This window comes from Scleropages formosus, chromosome 8, assembly GCF_900964775.1.
Source record: "Scleropages formosus chromosome 8, fSclFor1.1, whole genome shotgun sequence".
Taxonomy (NCBI): domain Eukaryota; kingdom Metazoa; phylum Chordata; class Actinopteri; order Osteoglossiformes; family Osteoglossidae; genus Scleropages; species Scleropages formosus.
Window position 1 is genome coordinate 29671738 of NC_041813.1, and position 23770 is coordinate 29695507.

At 42.9% G+C, this 23770-nt stretch overlaps 1 protein-coding gene across 3 annotated transcripts in view; it reads left to right on the forward strand.

Moving 5' to 3' along the window:
- Positions 1 to 4591: 4591 nt before the first annotated feature.
- Positions 4592 to 23770, forward strand: part of LOC108941722 (signal transducer and activator of transcription 5B-like) — a 51452-nt gene continuing 32273 nt past the window's right edge. Inside the window, exon 1 of one of the 3 annotated variants that reach the window (XM_018764508.2) lies at positions 4592 to 4793. The gene's annotated coding sequence lies outside the window, so the exon portion shown is untranslated. Of the gene's footprint in view, positions 4794 to 5610; positions 5779 to 23525; positions 23664 to 23770 lie in introns of those variants that run through there. The other 2 variants (XM_018764512.2, XM_018764511.2) reach the window with 2 other exon arrangements.

Here is a 23770-nt window from a genome sequence, read left to right on the forward strand (position 1 = left end):
TTACAGCGTAATGTTTAAAGATGTAATTTTTTTTAAATGAAGTTCCCCATGTGAGCATAGGTTTGTTTTGCATGTAATTTGCTGTAAATGATTTATTAAGGCTACATTTGGATGAGACATTGTGTTCTGAAGCAGGCAATGTGTTGTTTTAAGATATACCCTCCCACAGGGATGTTGTATTTAACCTGTCTACCTTTGTGTGTATCTTGAAAGTTTGCATTATCTGTGTTTATTTGTTTATCTGTGCTTTGTCTTTTCTTGAGCTCATTATTGTCCTGAAGATATTTATGACAAAGGATAACTAAATTAAAAACATCCACTTTTTCTCTATATGTACAGAACAGTTGTGAATGTAGTGTCCTGCTTTCGATTTTCGTGCTGCAAAATTAATTTTAATGATTGCTTAACATATTCTTGCTTTCTTATTACCTGGTTTTTGCCCATTTAGTCGTTTGCAAGGAAGGCAACTTTAGAGAAAATAGCACAGGGCTAACAGGAACAAATACTGGCCCGAACCTTGAGCATTTTACTTGCTGCTTCTGAAGTTATTTTACCCTCTTTGTCAAGTATAGCTGCCATCACAAAAAGTGCACTCAGAGCTTGGGCTGTACTTCTGTCTGTACCTACTTTTGGAGGGGGTTCATAAGAGTCTTTTTGGAAATAGTGAAGTAATTGCTGGTTTCCTTTTGATTAATTTACTAAATAAAACAGTGTGAATTACTCAAAGTAGAATCATATTAACAGAAGGAGCAAATCTGGTTTTGAAATGAAAGCACACAACACTTTTGGCCTCACCGACTTTCAGGTCCTGTTTATGAGCATTAAGTGATTCATTTGTATATATTGTGCCTGGATAGTAGTCTCATTCAACAGAATATGACTCATAGCTTCAGGGAGATTTAAAACAGAATCCTCTTACCAGGAATCAACTTTCTGGGATATATTTTACCAAGTTCTCAAAACTCTAGAGACTTTCCTAAATGTAGTGCAGTGATACTATATAGCTTTATTTTCACTTTCATTACATCCTTACTGCATTTTTACTTTAATGGTTTTTATGCAGGTAAAATTTGTTACGGATGACTGAATTTAAAAGTTTCCTGAGATTTAATTTAATAGCTTAAAGTGTGTGGTCGTAAAGCTGCACGCCACAAACAGTGCGATGAAAGAATTCAATTCATTTTTATAGCATGCTCATGTCAGCACGGTGACACAGAGCACTGAACAATGGAGGCAAACGAGACTGTAACACAGAACAAGTGGAACAGCTGGTAACTGAGGAGAGGAAAACAAAACTCCACGCACAAAAAAGGGAGAAAAATAAGCAAGTGGCTTCTCCCTCCCCTGTGCAGATGTGTCTGTCAACTAAAAGAGAAGTACAACAGGGAAAAAACAGAAGTCTTGGTCAGCTTTTTAAAAATAAATTCAAACAAATCTGGGGTATGTCCCTCTTTCAGTAGAAAAAATGAGAGTGGAATGGAGGTTGAAAAAGGGCAATTTAAAAATAAAAACTCAAGTTCAGGTCTTCTCCCTCAGTTCTCACAGTCACCAATACTTTATCTTCAGATCAGCTGCTAAATATTATTCACTTAAGTGTCTGGTTATCCTCAGCTGGGCCCTGAAATGGCTCAGGAGGCAGTATATTGTATTGCATACAGTGCTGAATGGGAGGGAAGTGCTTTGACCAGCGGAGATGAAAGGCGTGAAAACTGAGACGCGCTTACGATCAACAGCTGCTGAGTCAGCGACTGCAGGAAACAACCAGTGACTACTCTCTCGGAGGCATTTCGCTAAGGCGGGATGATCGATCCTCCGTGGGCACGTGACTCGGTACGCGGAGCTCCGCGTGGCAGGTTCCAGCTGCCAGGGTGGTGCTTGGGCTCTTTTTGAAAGAGTGACGGAAATAGTGAAAATGTGATCTCAGCAGAAATTCACACCAAGCTTTTCATCTCAGCATGTGTTTACCGGTTGCTCCGTTACTGCTTGCATATACATCGATTGCAATAAGGCCAGTTATCTGTTGATTAATGATATCTTTTCTGGTAAGCCTTCAGTGAGTGCAGCTGCATGGTTTCTGTCAAAGCGACTGCCAAGTAAGTAAATTGGCCTGCTGTTTGTATCGCTTTCTATTTTTGCTTCAGAATGTCCCTTTCTCTTCAGAGGTTATGTTCTTTTTGAAAACAAGGCTCTTTCATGGACAGACCTTCATTTGATGGTATTTAAACAAAGTGGGCTTTGGATGCTCAGCAGAGGGGAAATACGGTCGGTGAAGAGTTTGCACAAATTACATTCTTTGAAGACTATAATCATTGACCTTGATTTCCTTCACTGTAGTGCTGCATATCAGGATTTGTGGCATTTACGCTCATTCTAGTTTTTGATGTACAACAGTGTGCTCATAATGTAAATCAGTGCATCATCCCTCATAACCTTGTAATGTGCTGCAAAGCTGATGATAATCTAGTACAATCCCAAGAACAGCACTGAGACATCCTTAAACAGTTTCCCCATGCAAAGCACAACCAAAACTCAGACACTCACAATCGCACAGAGCTGTATGACTTCAAGACCACCTGAAGTATTCAAAGGTCGCAGCAAGTGGAGACACCTAGGCAACGACACACTCTTTGGTTCTTTTCCCAGTGCTCCTGGGGCCTGCCGAGCTTTGCGGGAGCAAAGCCTTCTGGTGAACGACTCGCCGACCCGACCCTTGTAATGAGGTCCGTCGATGTTTCACATCATCTGCTTGCCCATGCAAGCGCACGCCTGTTTATTTCTAACCTTCTTCTGTTCTGCAATGTCTACTCAGACATTTCTGTCTCATTGGCCTATAGTTTTCCCATGTGCCTCAGTTTTGTAGTTACAAGGTTCATATGATGGATATTTAAGGTAGCTCATGAAAGCGATGATCGGTTCTTGCACGTGTATGTGCTTGAGGAGTCATCACCACCAGGTGCCGCTATCCTCCAGCCTGATGCGCCTCTCTTCCCGTGGCAAGGAGAGGTCCTTTCGTTCATTTCAGGTCACAACCACTTTAGGCAGTCAGCTCTCGCTGTTTCGCTCTGAAATTACACAAGTGTGTGTTTGAGGCCTCGATAAGGCCGTCTTTTATTGGAGAGGGATGAGCCAGGTACCCAGGATGCTGCTACTGCGGTAAAATTGTGTCACCGGGCTGCAAATGAAGGAAGTGTGTGGGAGCCGTCAGAGATAACAATGTGTGTCTCCGGGGTCAGAGGCCTCTGCTTCCTTTGAGTTTCCCAGCCGCATCTCATCCACTTGTGGTTGCTCTGGCTGCTATTGCATAGGGGGAAGAGAGCAAATAATCTTAAGAAGCAAACTGTCATTTTTTTTCCCCCCTCTTTTTAAATGTAGAAGGTTTAAATGGCAACAGGAGAAACAGCACTATGTTTTCTTAAGCTACTGAACGGATGGTGTGTACAAACAGTGCCGTTGTCATACAAACCATGCATGGTGTGAGGAAAAGCGTCTGCTAAATGAATACATGTAATGCAAATGCTTGAAAAGCGGTGTATTGGCGGTGTCGTGGTGCTGCCCTGCTATTAGTGTCAGGAAGCTTAAAGACGTGTAACTCCTTTATTATTTATATATGCCATGTATTTTATCCATTCTAATGCTTAATTTTCTTTTAAAAAGTGAGTAGTTAGACTGTCTGATGAACTAGTAGGTTTGATCCAGCTTAATCTTTTCTCAGGCTTCACCGCACTTTGACAAAACTTACAGTTTTTTCCCTGTTAAAACAGTGTAAAGTTCTGAAGCGGGCCGAGCACAGGGAGGTGTTCTGCACTCGCTCCATGGGAAAAACACACCTCCATTGGGGGCGGGTGAAAGACATGCAGACATGATATCAAACTTTCAAAATACTTGGAAGTGATAATTACAAGAAAATAAAATTTTGCGATTTACTGTAGGAATCTACACTTAGCGTCCCTGAACATGTCAGATGAATTCACGTTCGATGTATGAGCTACATTTGACACTTTTAGCCTTTTAATGGAATCGTTTCTGTATTTGGGATGCTGTACGTACAAAATGGTGAATAAAAATACAGCGGTGCACTGAGGCAACGACAAAGAAAAGACACGAAGTGCTGTACTGGCACGTGAAACACCGGCACGCGCAATTCCCGCCAAAAGCTCCTGTTTGTGGAAGGTGAGAGCCGAATACTTTTTCTCACTTACTGGGCTCTTTCTAGTTTTTGAAGTGGTACAATATTTGCGGTGACATCACAAAAACACCGCTCCTTATAAGAATAATGCGGTGCACTATGATTTCGACACGTTTTTAATGGAGTGTGAAAGGCGCTAATGAGCTACGCGAACTTTGGCAGAAGAAAGGCTGACTGAGTAGCTACTGTGCCCTCTGTTTCAGTTTCGCTCCAGTTTTTACATATTGTCTTGCCGTCACGAAAAATGAGCATGTATTTTTAATAGAAAACAGTTTTTTTTAAATGTTGATTATATTTTTTTCCAGCGCACACAGCCGCTGAAGCCTGGCACACTAAGCAGATCACTAAAGTGTCACAGTACGAATAGCGGAAAGCCGGAAGTGGGCGGCCGTGGGGAGATAGACAGACTGAGTGGAGGGAGGGCGAGAGAGAGAGAGAGAGACTCACTCACTCACACCAATGGGGGCACAGAGAGCAGATGAGGGAACTGCGCAGCTGACTGACTGACTGAGCGCAGAGAACAGACGGAGGGCGGCAGCAGCAGCAACGGCGGCGCCAGTGGCTCGAGCTCTTTGCACGCGCACTTTCCTGCTCGCCAGAACACGCAGTAAGTTCGACGTTTCAATTCTCATGGCGGCCCGCGTGCCCTGTCTGCCTGACCTGTCGCCCAATCGCGCGCGCCCGCGAGCTCCCACACCCCCTACAGCCCACCTCGCGCTCACTTTCCGCCTAGCGACATAATTTGCGCAATTGAACACTTTTTTTTCCCTTTTTGTTTGTTTTTCGTTAAACTGGTAAGCGAACTCGCGATAGCTGCTAGCTGGCGATCCCGGCTGCGAAAATGATGCGCGGAGCAGCAGTCCAGCGGCTGTGTTTTTTTTTTTTTTTTTTTTTTAATACTAATTTGAAAAAATTATTTATTGAAGCTGGACAAGCGCAGCTGTTGCGTCTCTCTGCAGTGCGAGTTCGCTGAATTGCGCCGTACGGCTCTGCTCGGCGCAGCGTCGCACTTCTGTTTATTCGAGTTAAGAACCGCGGATCAACAGGCTGGAGCAGCAGCAGCCCTCGTTAGCATGACGGCTAGCGGCGCTCGACACACGCCGGCGCTCTCGATTCGAAGCGCCTCAGGACGGCCGCGGGCTTCGCCTCCCTCCCTGCACCGAACCCGCGCCCCTCTGCAACGTTTACTTGAGACAAATTCCGCGTTTACTTGACACAAATTGCGAGTTAAGGTCAACTTTAGACTTGTTACTGCAGCGTGTGGCGTGCAGGCGAGCGGGCGCTCAGTGAGTGACAGCCGCTCCCTCAGACACACACACACACACAGTGTCTCTCTCTCTCTCTCTCTCTCACACACACTCCGGCGTCTCCCAACTTGACGGGGTTAATTAAATTCGGTGAAATTGCACTTGACGAAGTCGAAAGGTGAAAGTGTTGACAGAGAGAGCCGAGCAGCCGGTTCCGCGGCGGTGGTGTTCCTGGCTGCACACGGACGGAGTCAGCGGACGGACTCGAGTCGGGAACGAATGACAGACAGAGACGTGTGTACCTACTAGATAAACGTTGTTTACCCGCTCGAACTGGACAGGACGGTCAGTTCCTCGTTTTCGTCCCGCACGGCGATGCCTTAACTTAAGGGGGTGAATTTCGCAGCATTAGTTATTATTGTACCCACGACTTCTCTCGATCTTTGTCTTTTTTTTGGGGTGGTAAGTGCCCTACCTAGTCGAAGCTCGTCCTGCGATCAGATGTGTCTTAATCGCCTCGTTTAATGCCATGGCATGGCGCTGTGAATCATGGTGAATTGCGCGTGCAGGAACTCTCCAGTGCTGCTTACCTCTTTGTGTGTGTGTGTGTGTTTTATGAGGATTACACTGTAATGTCTGTTTTTCTGGGCTTTTGCCAAATGCTACTTGGATTCCCCTGTCCATGGTCCAGTGTCCGGCGCCGTTTGTTACTGCACTAAAACCTTGTTTACATCATGTATTCGTTTTGCTTTTCTTTCAAAGCTCCTTGCTATGATGTACCCTTTTATACAGCAGGGTACATGTTACTGTATCAGTGCAGGGAGGTACCTTGATCAAGGGTACTACAGCAGGATGTGGCATTGAAACCCAGGTCCTTTGAGTGCAGCAAGGTGCAGCTCTAACCACCACCGAGCCACCTGTAGCAGCATCGCAAGGTGCCCTTCGCTCTCCCTCCGCTCATATTATTCATTACTTTCACTTCTGTCCACGCTGAATTGCGGGACTTGATCCGTTACGCAGCTGGGCGTTTTACTGTGGCGGCTGAGGTCAAGTATCTTGACCGGGTGTAATGCAGCACAGCAGTAGCGGGGAGTGGGACTTGAACCGGCAACCTTCAGGTTACAAGCCCGTGACTGCTGCGTTGCCCCGTTCGCCCCGTTGTGGGCTTGTCTGTCGTACGCTGGCAGCGACGTGAACCTTCTTTACCTTTTCCGGGCCTTGGACCACTTTAGCAGTGTGATGAAAGCTAGGTAAACCGCCTTTCAGTTATGTCCACAAATAAGTTTAGGGGAAGTATTGTTTGTGCTGAGAACTGATGACTTTCGTATGGAATTGCCATGGCTAGTAACACCATATCAAAGCAAACCTGTAATTCATGGACCCCTGAAGCCTTTTCGTGGACTACTGGACAGGAAGTTCTGGTTTGAAGCCTTTTTTTGTGCCCGTAAACTTGTTCCTTTCAGTAAATTCAAGAATACCTGGAGTGTCTTCAGTCTAGCCTCTCATCCATTTAGATAATTTTTCAAGGAAAAAATATTGTATAGGAATTAAATGTCATATGTAAGCTGCATCTCTGAAATGCTGTAATACAGCACAGGCAAATGGCACTTATTCCTTATAAGGCTTATTTTCATCCAAATAATAGATTAATATTTTTCTCTTCTGTTTTTTTTTTTCTTTTTTTCCCCCAGCTAATGAAACCCCACATTAAATCTTGATACTATGGGCTTTTCTTAAATCTATACATGTTATATATGCTGTAAGCGGTACACTTCTCATGTGTGCCCTTCTGCCTTATACATAGTCAAGCCTTGCATGTCATAACTGTCTTAAGACATGTACAGTTTTACACGAAACTTAGAATTCCTCTGATGTAGCAGTTTGACATTGTTTCTAGATAATCCATGATCCATATTTCCAGTTTAACTATCCATTCTGTAAACACAAGGATATGTATTTTATGCATGCTGCATTTTATATTTGCCTATCTAATGGTGAAAGCTTCAAACATATTTAATTCATTATGTATCCTTCTGTATCTGTTTAATTGATGAGAAATTGAAGTTGAGCTTAACTTTCTGGGCTTCAGAAAAAAGGTCCTTATTGGTGTCAGTTGAGGTCCCTGTTGTTTGCTTCCTGTGATGATGAGCTGCTTTCCTTCTCTAGTCTCACTGCTGCTTCACATCCCTGTGTTCAGATTTGCATTCATAGCCAGTTAAACCTGAAAAATGTCACATCGCATTGGCCGTACAGGTGTGCTCATCTTGTGGTTGGAATGAGTCGATCCTCCAGCTGTAGTTTCTTAAATATGAAAACCAGATGTGTGAGCCTTCATGTGCCAGTTTAGCCATTTTATATAACTGATAATGTTTTACTCTCAGGAGATGTAATTGAAATGCAGTGAACTGAAACTTGCTGTGTACTCGCACAGAATGGCAACAATAATCATCGACTTTGTGGTGTCTCACTGATGCAGTTTACATGACAAAATTGTAGTTTTACCAATGTCTCCCACTATTAGTGTGATACAAAGTTCTGCGGTTACACTAACTTGCAGCCTTGTTAGATTTATTTTACTCTAAAAGCGATGGAAAAGTTGTAGGGTTAGTTAAATGTGTCCGAACTTTTGATGTGCTTCAGCGGTTGATCTCAGCTGGAGCGCTTGGTTTGTTGGAATGACTCTTCGTGGACCTGGAGATGCTGTTCTACATTAGCTTATGGTAGAAGGATGTTTTTTCCGGTGACGTAATGCACTTAACAGAAGAATCTACTGAAAGGTCAGGTAGGATATCTGCTGTTCACCTGTGCTTCCTCACCCAGAACTATGAAGCTTTTGATGTACTAAGTGTCAACGGTTGAAAGATGCAATATAAATAATCTTCTGCCATCGTGTACCTGGACAGGTGAAAGCTGCTCAACCAGGTGACCTCCCGTAATTTTATTTATTTATTAATTTTTTTTTTTTTGCAGAGTATCTCATTTCTAGCCCCCCCCCCCCCGTTGAACTTTTATGTGAATGTTTTGCCAGTACTTGACGAGAAAATATTAACAGTGGCGCGAGTGGACTCATCTGCAGCTGCGGAACACTGCTTACATTGTTTCTTGCTGTCTGACCAAATTTCATGTTTATGCAACAACAGGCTTGTGATATAAAAAAATTATACATAAAACATTCACTTTAATGTGCTTCAATTATGTATACCCTCTTAGAGAGTAACCTTTTGCTGCTAGACCACAATCGAAGGGTTGCTGGTTAATGTTGGTGGTAGAGCCAGTATGACTACGTGGGTGTGGGATGTGCGCCATGCCCTGGTGTGATTCCTGTGCCGTTGACAGGCCTCAGGGATAGAGGGCACGGTAAACGATTGCTGTGAATGTTGAATGTTTCGCAATGTCGAACTGGCAGGGTTCAGCCGTGCGGGACAAACTGCCTATTCACATATTTGGGCGCTACAGGACCTTGAGGGGGGGGGTTCTTTATGACGTCCAACCTCGGCAGCTGTCCAAGCCTGCGGTTCGAACCCTGCTGCTGACCTCCTCCTTGATGCTGGGGCAAGGGAGGCCGTATCCATGGCACTCTGAAAATAGGCTTGTTGTGATTCCTCGGAACAAACTGTGGCTTCGCTGGCACCCTGTGGGAAAATCCGGGTGAGAGTTGGATCAGCTGCGGGTGGCTCCACCTTGGTGACCGCTTACTTGGTAACTCCTTGCCTCTCTGTAGGAGAGAGAGTGAGAATTGGGGAGTTGGGCTGATACTTTATTTCTGGCATGTCTTTGTCTTTATTGATCTGTTATTGATAAGTGATTGTTCGTTGCAGGGTTCTGGTGATCTGGAGCCTATCGTAGAAGCTTGGGACATGAGGCAGGGTGTATATGGATGGCCATCAGTCCATTGCAGGGCTCTCGGACCACTTCACTCAGACATATGTATATTATGTGAAATTTAGGTTCACAACTCATCCAAAACACATCTCTGTGCTGTGGGAGAAAACCGCAGCACACAGAGCAAAACCGCACCAAGAGGTTGTGCCAACTCTACACAGACTAAACCAGATTCAAACCCCAGTCCGAACCTACAGCCCATGAGAGGGTCAGCAGCTCTGCCTGCTGCACCACTATGCCACCCCCCCAGTGTGTCATGTAACATCCTGTGGGCTTTTTGAGTGAATTGTAGTACCGGGATGTTAGGAGAGCAATTTGCCTCCAGAGCTTAGCAACAGTAATTGATTGTTTGCTGCCACATTAGCTGGAGTTGTTATTGAATGTGTGTCGAAGCCTGTCTTTTTTTTTTTATTATTATTTTTTTTTTTTTTCCCCTTCTTCATAATGCATTCAACACATGGACCTTGTAGTTTGCTTAATCTGATATGTTCCATTTGTTTGCCATATTGATTAGTGTTGCTTTTTGTCTGGAGAAAACTGCATGGAAAAAGTTCACCATTTCAGCCACAGTCTAAAAAAAAAAAATGCAAGCAAACAAAACGAGCGAGTGGAAACCAAAGCAAACAAGCAAGCACAGGGTTGTGTAAGAACCATATTCGTGTATCAGATCTTATCGTGCAGAGGAAACTGTTTTTGTCTGTTTCGTCTCAAGGACCACGTGGATGAAGAATGGAGTGTAGATAGCTGTTGTTGTATTGCTAAGATCTGATTGGAAGTGTATCTTCTGCGAAAAGTATCTTGCAATCTTGAGTGGATGCTGAAAACAGGAATTAATGTCATGTTTCATGAGTTTCACTGTTTTCTCATTTTTATTTTCCTCTGTGGGTTGGTGGGTTCATGAGCAGATTTATTACTAATGGCTGCTGTTAAAGATTAGATGGATGTTGAAACAAACTTTCAAGTTCTTAAATAAACCCTGGTGAGTCTTCCGCCATGCGTAAAGTCGGCTGCGCTTCACAACTTTCGTGCCGTCTTGCTGTAAGTCCTGACTAATGAGATGCCGCTTGACTTTTTTCTGGGATCGCTTACTGGGACAGTACAAAAAAAGAACCACAAAACAATGATTTTATTTGGAAGGCATTCAATACAGTTTACCTGAGTGCCTTGGCTGTTTATCGGGCCTTGTGTACCTTGAAGTTTTCTGCAAACTAGTGGCAGGCTGGGTTCACAGTCCCAGTGTGCATGTAATGGAGCTCATCCAAGTGAACGTTGGGTCATAGCTGGCATTTGGCCACTCCACCACTGGCAACTTCAAGTATTCCGCAAGTATTCAGCAAATGCAGTTTGTGGATTTAGAACTTCCTACTTTAATTAAACTTCATCTAAGTGCTTATTTTACTTTCTGGTGTTTCAGTAGGCTGCACACTTTTTTTTTCTTCCCTCTCCAGAAATCATGAGGTGTCTCCCTTATCATGGTGCCAAGTTTAAATTTTTATTCAGTTGTGGTGTTGATGACGTTTAACATTAGTTGTCCCCTGAGATACGGCTATTGGGGTTATGAGAATTTGTTTTGTGGGCCTCCTGACAGCTGACTGGAGTGAGACTGGAGCCACCATAAGGTGGTGTTCGCGGTTGCAGTTTGGCTCATTCTGCGCTAAATTTCTCCATTACTCCTTGTTGGCTATATTCACCTGTTAGTCCCAGCAAGTATCAGCTTAAGTGCTTCAGTGAATGCCAATTTGTTTTTGATTTCTCTTTATAATTCTGTTGCGTTAAAGGTGTCATTACCATAAAGCCTTGGATACAGCACGAACCTGTATAATGAGGTTCCACAATCTTGGTATAATGTGAACACCCATGTGTAATATTCTAGTGTACATTGATCAGCCAAAACATTAAAACCACCTGCTTAATATTGTGTAGGTCCTCTGCGTGCCGCCAAAACAGCTCTGGCCCGTTGAGGTATGGACTCCACAAGGCCTCAAAAGATGTCCTGTGGTATCTGGCACCAAGACATTAGCAGCAGATCCTTTAAATCCTGTGAGTGGCGAGGTGGGGTCTCCATGGATCAGACTTGTTTTTCCAGCACATCAAGCAGATGCTTGACTGGATTGAGATCTGGGGAATTTGGAGGCCAAGTCAACACCTTGAAGTCATGTTCCTCAAGCCATTCAAGTTGTGGCTGATTGGGGTATTTGAGTCGTTCTCTCAAATTTGGCTCACTTGCAATATAAGCATTGCACTTAAAGACCTTAAAATTATTATTGATTTCAGTTCAATTTGTTTATTCCAAACCATGAAGTCTTCACGTGAATATTATGCAGGAGGGGAAATAATAGATGATATCACACAGATTGGAACAGGGCAGCTTGTCATGGTTGCAACAATTTCACAATTAATACAGTTTTGACTTCAGAAACAGTTTCATTGTATATGAAAGATTTAATTTTTTCAGTGTTCTTTATGCAATTATATGTTTTATATATATGTTATGCAGCTTCCTGTGTAATGTTTTGACACTATTTTTGCATCCACAAGGAACGTTTCCTCTGGGAAACGATTCAAATGTGCGTGTTTAAGTGTCAATGAAAGATGATGCTGCAAACTTCAGAGTTGTGTTGTTTCTGCCTTCACATGTTGCAGCAATGTGATGTTTATGTGGTCGGCGACTTGACGCTCTCCCTTGCCAACCCACAGCCTGGAAAAAACTTTTCACAATGTTTTCTAACGTAGAGGGTGAAACTACATGCTTAAATTGTGCTAAACTGTTTGTATCCAAGATTTCCAGTAATTTGTAAACATTGAGCCTTATTTTATTGTGACATCCTGTGTTTCTCCTCCACGTTAGGCGTTAAATTCTTTATCAATGCTGTACATGCCCAGAACACGGTCTTCAGCAAGGTATGATGCAGGAACAAACTTAAGGCAGCGTTTAATCACACACTGGCCACTCCCATCCGCAGATGGCCGTCCCAAACAAACACCCTACGAAGCAGACCGAGGCAAACTTTGAGTAAACGCTAGTAAGAACCAGTCGAAACAATATGGAACTCGTAAATCCCGCGATCATGTCCATAAACTCAGACAATATTAGGGTAAGGTGCAACAAGGGAACTAATTTAGTTCTTCCCCTCAGCACGGTTAGTACATAAGCATGTTTCTGAGCATTTAAGTGTATAGTACATAATAGCTATGAAAAGGCACAGGTAGACAGCCATACAGTCTCATAGAGTAATTAGGTACCATACCAACATAACTAGTCAGTTTCCTTTCCCTGATGTCAACTATTGAAGTAATTACATCCATTGTGAATGGAATATTCGCAACATTTGCATGTATTCACTTAGCTGATGCTTTTTTCCTGAGTCACGTAGTGTTAATGTACCTACAATTTTTTATCCATTCATACAGCTGGGTCATTTTCACTGGAGCAATTTAGGGTAAATACCTTGCTGGAGGTAAGAATCAAACGTGTGGCCTTTGGGTCCAAAGGTAGCAACTGTAACTACTGTTCTGCTAGCTGTCCCTAATATGGTGATATTTTAGCATAAATGGATATCCATCTTGGGGTTCGGGAATGGACTTTCAGTGGGGCTTGGGAACCTATCCAAAAAGCACCAGGTATGAGAGAGGGTGTACCCTGGACAGTATGCCAACCCATTTCAATGCAGATTGACAGAACGTATGAGTTAAATGTAACACAGTGAATCGGCATCATCTTCAGAATTAAGCAGCTTTATTTTCCCATGTAGAATTCATGTTCTGCACTTTGCATCAATCGGCAGACTTCCTTTAGAATACAGACAAAGTGGAAACTTGGTATAACAGCTTTTTGTAATCATTCCAAGTTTCTTCCACACCCCTGCCAGTAAAGGTGTACTTGGAAGCAGAATAAGACAGGAAGACAACATTAAAGCTTGCCAGGACCTCCTCTAACAACCAAAAGCTTTGTTAATTTGTGGGAGTATGTGGGAATGCATGCTTAGCTAATGGTTATATCTTCATGATGGATAGTTTGGGAGATGTCTGTGGTTTATTTCTATGGAGTGCAGATGAAGCATACCTCTTACAGTAGAGTTGACTGGCTATGGCTAGTACCTGGGGTCACTTTGGCATAAATTCACCTCTCGCTTCTTTGCTGAGAAAGATTTTTGCAGTTTTTGTGGTTGATAACCATTTATTTTTCAGATGGTTAAATAACTGCTAAAATTAAAGTGCAGTTTTAAAGGCTCCTTTTAATAAAAGCTATAAAGCTTAGGAATTACCATTAAATCAGTGCCATCCAAGAAGATCTGAGGGGACCTTTTTTAATATTTTGACCTTTTTTGAATCATATGTGCTCCCGAGCTTTAGTTTCTCAGACAATTGAATGGCTTTGGTCTAATGACAGGAAGTACAATTGGCAGAGTACTGCTACATCTTGAGAATACTCTGAATGGGTTCCGTATCCAATCTAACGATAGTGGACTTTTCACATAATTTTTAGTCATGGCTTCCAATGTGAAAGTGTAAGTAGTATGTTTGCAGTATGTAATTTTTACAGTTGTGTTATTGTCGAGTTCTGTATTCTATAAATTTGTGATTGTTGGGTGTTGCAACAGGAATCTCCAGTGTGATATTTTGGGTGTTTTTGTTCTGCTTTGGAAATGTTGCTCTTGATAGATACCTCAAAAAGAAGATTAGTGATTTGGAAGGTCCTGTCCATTTAGTAGTCACAAGTGGAAAAACCAGGTGCTGAACAGTCAGACCTTCCTAAGCCAACCTGAAACTGGCCTATTGGCAATGTTACTGGTGATACCTTAGACCTGACATGGTCACTACTAATGTTCTGCATCCTTAATTTTTAATGGAGGCTAATGGACTGCACTTCACATCAACTTTTGGCTCTATTTTTGGGATTGTTTGGCCTGAGTGGTAAGAATCCCTGTTGCAAACAGTTCTGCCACGGTCAGATTTCTTCTTGTTCATAGGTTGCTGAAGATCAAAAAAAAGGAGGAAGCGATGAAGCAGAAGGAGCAAGCAGTTTTAAAGCGGTGTTAACTCAAAGCAAGATGACAAGCCTCCGCTGCTGTATCCAAGCCTATTACTGGCTTATTTTGAGCTTTGTGGCTGAGAGAACCTGCAGATAGATGTCTGAGGCGCAAACTGCATATTGCAGAGGAGCACCTTGTAGTCAGGAAGGTACGCATTGGTAATAGAGCAGGAAAGGCAGCGTTCCTGACAATCGGGAAAGTACAATTCCCCTCTGAATTTTGGAACCCCTGCCAGTATCCTTCTTTTCCAGGGCAGTGGCTCTGTCTGTATATCCCCCTTAATCCCTGTCGTTCCCCCCCCCCCATTCCTTTCCCACAGTTGCTTTGGGATTTGGGTCACCCTGCATGGCCTCATGGGGAAGTCAGCAGAAGTGATTTTGTGGATGGAGAAAGATGGCTGTAATGCTTCTTGTAATTATTATAACTAATGATGCTTGAGCGTCAACTTGATTTTAACTGTGGTGCTGGGGTTTGATTGAACCTTACACCTTTATACTTTGCTGAAACGAACCTGGCAGTGCATTATTACAGCTGCGTTTTTGAAGTACCTTTCTCTTGGTCCAGAAGGTTTAACCAGAATTTACACCAGAACATTCTTCAATGTTCCTTTCATAACTGCGACTATAAATCCTTCACTAGGACACTTGCTGACTTGGTGTTCATCTGGCAGACACAAGGAGGCTAGCTGGATTTTTGGAGTGGCAATGTTCAGCTCGAAGCTCATTAATCCAATTACTCCATCAAGGCTTTAGACTCACTAGCCTGAAGCTGATTACTTGGCGCGATGCCACTTCCAGCAGCATTAAGGCAAACTTTTTGTGCAGGGTTTCATCAGGGAAAATTAAATATTAACACCACACACTGGTTTAAAATGTCTCGTGTCCCTGCTGTCTCGCATTCTTGTACAGCAGCATCAATGATTAACCACAATTGAATCTGACTCTATGCAGGGAGCGGATAACTAGTGGGAAACATGCTCTCCTTTAGATATTTCATCTTAAGAATGCGCAAAGTTTGAAAATTAATTTTGTTGGTCTCCTTGGGAAAGGGTGCCTGTCAAGTGGTTGGTTGACCGTTCCAAAAATGAGGCTTTGCCTTAGGCTGGAGCTTTCTAAGATGACCAGTGTTCTGAAGGAGATGGTAGCTCCACATCAGAGTGACATCTGTGGTTGACCAGAAACTTAAGTATCTCGAAGCAGATGCGTCATCTGAGTTCTGTTTGAAGGATCGGTTTGGCCTTTGCGCTCTCTTTGGTTATTTGTGATATTGTGCAGGCCATTGGAGACGTCTCCTCAGACCTGTTGTTGTGACCCCTGCGTTATGAACAGCGTTACACACACACTTTGCTTACTGGTCTTTGCAGCAGTCTGCATGTATGGGTCCAATCTCAGTAAACATTGCTTAAAGACCAGATGGCACCAGGACGTTGCGTGTGGGAGCAATGCCATCATCGCAGAAACATCTGCTGGCCAGATATTGATTAAAAGATTACTTTGGGGGTTTGATTGAGAAGGAAGTGCCTCAGACATTCAGCTTTCTCCGCAATGGTTCGCAGTCAGTGGTGATGCTTTTACGTTTATTCGTTTAGCTGATGCTTTTCTCCAAAGTGACGTTCATCTCAGAGCTGTACGGAAAGTGCATTACATGAACAGAAGGAGAGATTCGGGTGTGGACACTTGATTCTTCAGTAACACTTGTAGAGACAGATGGTACAACAGGTTGCTACATCCAGATCCAGGAGTTGTGGTTGAAATAGGAACAGCAGTTTAACTGTGTATCGCTATGCCAAGGATATATTAAAAGGTGTTAAAGTTTTAACTTCTCCTCAATACCCAGCAAATGTATCATTCTCTTTTAAATGATGGAACTCTTCCAGATGTACCATGGTGACCTTTGGGAGCTGAAGCCACAGGCTGCAATGTTTTGTTTCTTTGCTTTTTATCTCATTGTCTAGACACAGCCTGACTTGACATTTCGCTTAAGGTGTCAGGAGACTGTTATATCGTATGGAAGACTAAGTGGATCCAGTGCTGTGAAATGGTCTGTCTAAAGAACATTTTGGTATACTGTAATGTTGATAATTTCAGAGTGTGTTTTACATGTACATCGATTAATTTAGCGGAGGCTTTTCTCCAAAGCAACAGTGAATACTGTGTTGTGTTTAGCTGATACCTTTTCACCCAGTCACTCACCTATACACCAGAGCAATACTCATTCACATACCATTTAGATGCATGTCTTTTGAATGTGGGAGGAAACCAGAGCACCTTCAGGAAACCCATGCTCACACGAGCAGAACATCCAAACTCCATATAGACTGAACGAGGATTGCACACCTCTCGCCAGCATCCAAGTGCTGTTAGATGACAGCACTACTTGCTTCGCCACTGTGTTGCCGTGGACCCGTGATGGATGTGTAATGCCTGTAAAGGAAGGCTTCTGTCTCCCGCGGCATGATTTCTTCTGCTTTGAACTTTAGAAGTTTTGGTCCTTCTCTCCCCCCCGCCTTTCATAATTTCACTTTTAGGATCACGGTATCCCCAACACAGACACTTGCTTGTTGTTGCAGCTGCTTCACGACAGTATGTGTCCTTTTTCAAGGCCATGTCGCTATGCCAGCGTGCTAATGGAAGTTCTCATGAATTGAGGGTGCTGTTCCGGTGCTGTTTTGGTGCCTTTTGCCTGGAAGGGGAAAACTCCCCCCCCCCTTTTCCCCTGAGGAACGTTAAAATGATGTTGGGTTCCCATGCAGAGACGGTCCAACCTAAAGATATATACTGGATTAGAAGATATGCCAGATGTTCCACTGCCAAGTTTTACATGGAAGGATGTGATTTGGTGGAATTCCTGGACCTTCCTAGTATGTGAAGTAATCTAGAGTATCTGTGATCACCTTAAAGTTAACGTCAGATGCATTTCGGACATTTTGGGTGTATATGTGACGCTTTAATGTTTCTTGTGGGCCTGGTTTGAGAAGGGGGCTTCCAGACAGCGTGCATGATTCAGCCATGCCTGAATTTCCTGGCCTCCTCCTCTTACATCTTAAGTGTGTGTGTGTGAGCCAAAGGCAGTGTGTGAAACTGCTGGTCATGACCTGTGACACTTTGCAAGCTGTAACGGTTTCGGCAGAGGGTGGGTGGGGAATGGTTCTTGCACTGCTTTTCTGTTGGGTCTGTTTACTGAAGGCTGTGGGTAAAAGTAAGATCCTTTGGCCCAAGAAGTAGGCTGGGAGTGTCATTTACTAGTACACAACTGCAAAGCTGTTTATGTGCAATTTCTGCTTTATTAGTGGTATTTCTCTCCCCCTTCCTCTCCTGCCAGTAGCATGGGCTTTCTTACTGTGTTTCATTACTTGTTGTGGAACATTGAAGCTGCTCGCTTCCACTTCGCTGTCGAATCTGAAATAATTAACCTGGGGCTCTTGTGGATTCAACTGGATTGAGAATTTTATTTATTTAACAAGTTTTGAATCATAGCAAACACATTACTGTTGTAATGTAGATATGTCTTGTTCAACTGTAATGCGATGTCTGACAAAGTGGATGGAGATCAGTGTTTATTAGAGTTGAAGGATTTAATAGGGACAGTCATAGAATCAAGGCAGTGGTAGCAGTTACTAAAAGGTTAACCAGTACATGGTTGCCTGATGGTTCCTTATTACTGGTGTGTATGTGCCTTTCATAAGTTAACACTGCCAGTGTGTGAGGAATAGGGAAATACACTGTGTTTTGAAGTATGATTGTGTTACTCACAGCTGTGATGGTTTCAAGGGAGAATAATTCTCTTGTATGTGCACCAAACTACAAATTATGGGAACAGATCATTTTCTACTTTGAATGCATGTTCATCAGATTTTCTGCAGCTCTTTTGGTCAATGTATGTAAGCATTACAGAACTTGTTAGGGTGAAGAGGTGTTAACTGTACCCTTGTTAATCAACCATCTTTGCAGTAATTAGATCAGTTCCTCTAATTTAGAGCAAGATTCGTAATTACGTAGAGCAAAATATTCTAATACTTGGGACTACAGTGCCAGTATCTAATGGGAAAAGATGCCATTCTGGGGTTTCATATTTCTTACTGGAATACCATCGCTTGCTAACTGTTATCACCCTCTACAATCATTACTGTAACTTTTGGATCCATCCTTTCATTGCATGGCTTTAGACCAGGTTAACAGAAGAGCTGTGCGGTAGCTGCTGGGCCTGGTCGATCAGCAGATCAATTTGAACCAGATGCATTTAGTAAATGGTTCGTTCTTTCATTATCATCGTGGCCCTTGTTTGTGGGGAAAAATGGCGTATGACCCTGAGTCCATTAGTGCCTGGATCTTGGCATTGCTCCTTAGCATTTTGCCACTTCTAAAGCAGGTGGTTTGAGATAAATACCTACAGAAGTGTAGTAAGGGTTGATCACCCACACAGCAGAGGTGTCTGAAGGCTGGAAGCTTCAAAGAGCCAGTGCAGACAAAGGTATGAGATTCCTTTCTGCTGCCAATCCCAAATGTCCAAGATCCCAGAAATATTTTTTCATGCTGAAGTCTCTTGATTGCAGAATAACTAGGATTCTTCTGACTCTTAAAGCAAAATTTTAATTTGTATCTTGGTTTGATATGCGTGTTTCATTTTGGATTGCATTGAACTTGGATTCAGTCTGGTATACTTTCTTACACAACCTCCAATAAGGGTATATAGCTATATAAAAATGATTTTTCTGGCTGTGTAACAGCAGGTACCATAGTGACTGAGATCATGGACATAGATATTTTGAAGATTGCTCGTCCCACTCTCCACTTCCTGTTGTCTGTAGTACCCTTGATTTTTCCGGAAAATACCCGGCTCTATAATAGGGCCGAAAACTAACCGTATCAGTAAAGGAGCTAATTGGTCATAATAAAAGAAGCCGTGTAATACAGTAAAAAAGTGCTTACGTATTTGTTACACGTTGTGCTCAGTGTGTCTGAGCTCTTAGTTCATGGATGGCCAAGCCTTCTAATCCCCAGAGCTTCCATTTGATTTTCCTTTGTGTGGTCTGGTTGTTCCCATTTCAAGCCTGAACAAGCATGTTAAATAAGGCAAAAGCCACGGCTTTCACATCTTAATACCACCTAAATGAAAAAAGATGCAAGTACAGGGTTGTTCTGGATGTTTTTTTCTTTACCCAAGTCATCTTGAATCTGTAAAAAGGTTTGGTGGTAACTTATAAATTAATAATGTCATATTCTGGGTGATTGGAAGAGCAGCTAAGGAGAGGTTTTACCTTTTTTTTTTCTTTCCCCCCCCTCTCCTCTCTCACCTCCTTCTTCTGCATTGTACTGGAATGTTTTTCTAGAGCAGCAACGCATGGTTTTATCCCACCTCTTACACCATTGTGACCATTGAAAGGAGATAGAAGATTAGGTTCTTTCAAACTGAGCAGTCACGGTAGTGTTTTCTGGTGTCCTGCCAGACATCTGTCTTTAATCTAAAGATGGGTTCAGCAGGGACCCCACGTTTTTCATGTTTGCTCCCTGTTTGTCCTTGAAATAAACAAAAACACTTGGGCTTAAAGCCATTACACTTTGAAGAGACTATACTTGACAGGGAGATTAATGCTTTTTACTGGCAGATGGGTTAGTGCTTCATCCCCTGTGGACCACTTTTTCTTCCAGTTGCTTTTTTAAATTTGTCCTTTGTTGTCCATGTGTATCTAGGTTAAGCTCCCTCAGAGACTACTGTTGTTTTAGAAAAAGCCTACCCCCTGCAGTTACTAAACAGTATGGTGTCGCTCAGGGGTGTGAAGACCCCCTCAGAACATTGTTGCTGAAGCCATGTCATTATATAATAGCATTGACCTCTAAGTCTTGTGCTTCCCAGCTGCAGATGCAGACTAATGATAAACTGCAGAGAGGATGTCACTCCTTCAAGCTCCAGAATCTCACAGCATCAGTGAGGGAACCTTTTTCTTTTTGTTCAATTACCAGTTTAAGGATACTTAGCGAGGACATTTGTTCAACGTTTTAGGGTTTTTGTTAGTAGCCTGGCTTTTTCGCTGTTAAGGTGAGCTGAAGATCTCAGTGGTGTTTAATAGAATGAAAATAATAATGAGCACACTTCTCCCTTTTTATGTGTTTTTTTAAATATCTTAACTGAAATTAATGCAGAAAAGTTCTTCACATTACTGAACATAATTGCACGCACCCTACAACCTATATTTAACGCATCTTTGTTCCAAGATGACGGACACGGAACCTGTTTTTCAGCCTGTCTGCCTTTTCCCGTTGTCACTTAGCTCTCTTTTTGTCTTGCTTTTCGTGTGAACATTTTTCCTGGGATTGAAGGAGTAGAACGTGGCACTTTGTTCAGTGATTTGGTGTTTAAGAGGAGGGATCTTGGGGAATCATTGTAACCTTGTAGTGTTCATAGCAAGGAACTCCATGTCTTCCCTGCCCAGTCCCTAGCTTTGGTGGTGTTGTGAAGGTTCTCTAGACCCTGTGAGTGTCTGGTAAGGTGGTCATCCAGGAGTTCTGTGTCTGTGTTTGTTCACTGCCTTCCTCATATGCACCCTCACCAGGTGAGGGTGTGAGTATTTTTAAGACGCAAATCCATTCCAGCTCTGGTCCCTTTGAGATGGCACTGGAATTCCAACCCCAATTGAAACTGATAATTGTGAAGACTGACTAAACCTTAGTTCAGCGAGGGTCATCAGTATAGGTGAAAAGTGGGGTCTCTCCCCCCAGCACCTTAGTGTAAAAGCACAATTAGTTTTTAGCACATTCTTTGCATTCCAGGGACCTTTTTCTGTGGAATCCCAGCAGATTACTTATTTTACTTTTACAATTATGCACCCTTCTATTTACAGCTGCTGTTGAGTGTATGGAGTGTCAAGAAAAATACTTGTTCCCTGATTTATTTTCTTGGAATGTTGTTGGCCCATGGTTATCAGCTTTTCTTTTCCTGAAAAGAATAGGCCTGAAATTTGACTAGGCCATTCCATAACTTTTGTTGTGTTTTTTTTTTTTTTTTCTTTCTTTCCTCTTTTTTTTTTTTTTTGTGTAGCCAGTTATGTTGGTTTGTTTTTTTTGGTATCATTGTGGTGCTGCATGACCCAGATGTGGTTCATATCATGGACAGATGGGCTGATATATTAGAATTTCCTGATACAGGGAAGAACACACGGTTTGTTCACTGATGGCTAGTTGTCCAGGTCCCTAAATAATCATTCTACCTTCACTGTGCTTCACCGTTTGGTAGGAGGTTCAAGCTATGGAATTTTGTTTGGGTTTTTTTGGTGTAACATGGCCTGTGTTGTCAATAAGTTCAGCTGCATCAGTCTGCAGGGTGTTGATCCATGAGCGTTCAGTCATTTAGGTTGTTTTTTGGCGAACGAGATGAGCTGCCATGTTTTGCAGTGAACAGTGGTATCCCAGTTTTTGTGTTGACTTAATCTAACCGAAGGGAGACCTGCAGCTGCCTGAATGTTGTGGAGAGATCTTTGCAATGACATTTTCCCAGCTGATGTCTACACCTTTGCTTACCGTGCACAACAGCATATTATGATATAATACTGGTTGTTTTTTTTTTTTTTCCCCACTTCATATACTGTTGGAAGTGACAAAGGATGAATAACTACGAAAAATCAGAAGCTGCGAAAAATGGAAAATATAACAAAGGAGGTAAACATTTTTTTTTTTTTTTTTTTAGTGCTGCATTTACTGAAAGGTATTGTGGGATGCAAGAATGTGGCCATGCCCACCCCTGGGGTTACGGGCCACAAGGGGCTCATGAGAGTCAGGTGCAGCGACACAACTGAAATGGACAAATGGGGACTGGAGGCTTGGTGCTCCGGAACTCAGAACTGACGCAGACATTGGCCAGTGCTTCTGTTTTGTGTTTTGTTGTTATGCTTGTCACTCTGTTTATGGAAAATTTTTCAATGAAGACCTCAAGTCCATTCATTGCTGCTTAATGCCTGGTCACTCCCCTTAATTGGACACATGCGGTATGCCTCAGGTACATAAAACATCTGGACACAAGCATCTACATTGGTGGTTTTTTCCTTAAGATTTGCTGCTGTTGTAGTACACTTGAGCAGGGAATTTACCTTAAATACACATTTACTGTATCACCCCTAGTCCTGGGCAGGGTTGCATCAGTTTGGAGCCTCTTTGGGATGCAGAGTGTGCTAGGCTGGCCAGGGTACGGCCTGGACCAGATTCTTGTCCATTGTAGAACGTTGTCCCAAACCCTTCCGGTAAACTGTTTAAAGAACTGAGTACTTTAAGTTGCTTTTTCAAAGTTCAGTTCACAAAACAACAGATTTAAGAATTAAAAAAATTTTTTTCCCCCCCCAAGATTCCCTTTAGCCTTAGTTCATACCATGCAGGTCCCATGACTTCTTTATGTAATATGCATGGTGAAATTGTACTGCAGTTCCATTCCTGGATTGTGCACTTGCATACAGCTACACAGGTGTACGCCTCGGGTCGTGCAGTTGCGTGTCCGCCGCTTCGCTCTGCCAGCGGTGTAAATGACTGCAATCGGAGGCCGCTTTACTGTAACGCCTGTTGGACTTTGTAGGACAGTGGGCTGAACTTGTGGAGGCCTGCAGTTTTGGAATGAGATGTGCTGGAGCTTTGCTTTTCTGCCAGTCCAGGCGAACTGGACAAATAGTTATGAAAAAGTACATATAGATTGTAAACGGGTTGATTTTTGTCACAAGTTGAGTTTAGAGTAAGCAGAAAATGTTATTTACAAGTCAGTTTTTTTAGGAGACGCCTAGAATGATGAGAGCTCGAAATGTGGAAACAAGACAATGCTAAAGCTAATGGATGACGAGCTCTGCGGTGCGGTAAACCAGGGCCAACCCGAGGCTGTTGAACTGCAGTACTTGGGAGCATAGACTCCATGCCTTCCAGAGGCTGCAAACCAGCAACCTGAACAAACCTATTTCACAGCAGGTCTAAGTTAATGTGCTGTGGGTTAGGATCTGATGTGCAGCCCACAAACAGTGAGACTCGTGATGGAGCAATGGGCAATGTCACCGCAGGTCATCAGTTTGCAGGGGCAGCACCGAGCTCCAGTGAGAATGCGGCGAATTCATTGGTCCCCCCCCCCTTGTTGTTTGACCTTGGTCTCGAGGAAGCTCTTAGTGTCTCTTTTCCATAACTAGCCTGATTCCCTTTTATCTGCACTGATGGTAACACACTCTATTTTCATGACTTTAAATGTAATTCACAGTTTGGTCTTTGAATGTTTGCCGGAATAATTATTTCAGTTTCTGAATTTGCTATACAGGGTCCTGCAGCACTAGAATGGCTTGTGGCCACACAGTATACAGTAAGTAGATAATTATGACTACTTATTAGCTGTTGATTTTGGTGATGTTGATGTGAAAAGGAAAAACTGAGCTAGTTGCAGAGTGGGGGAACTCAAAGCTGTCTTTG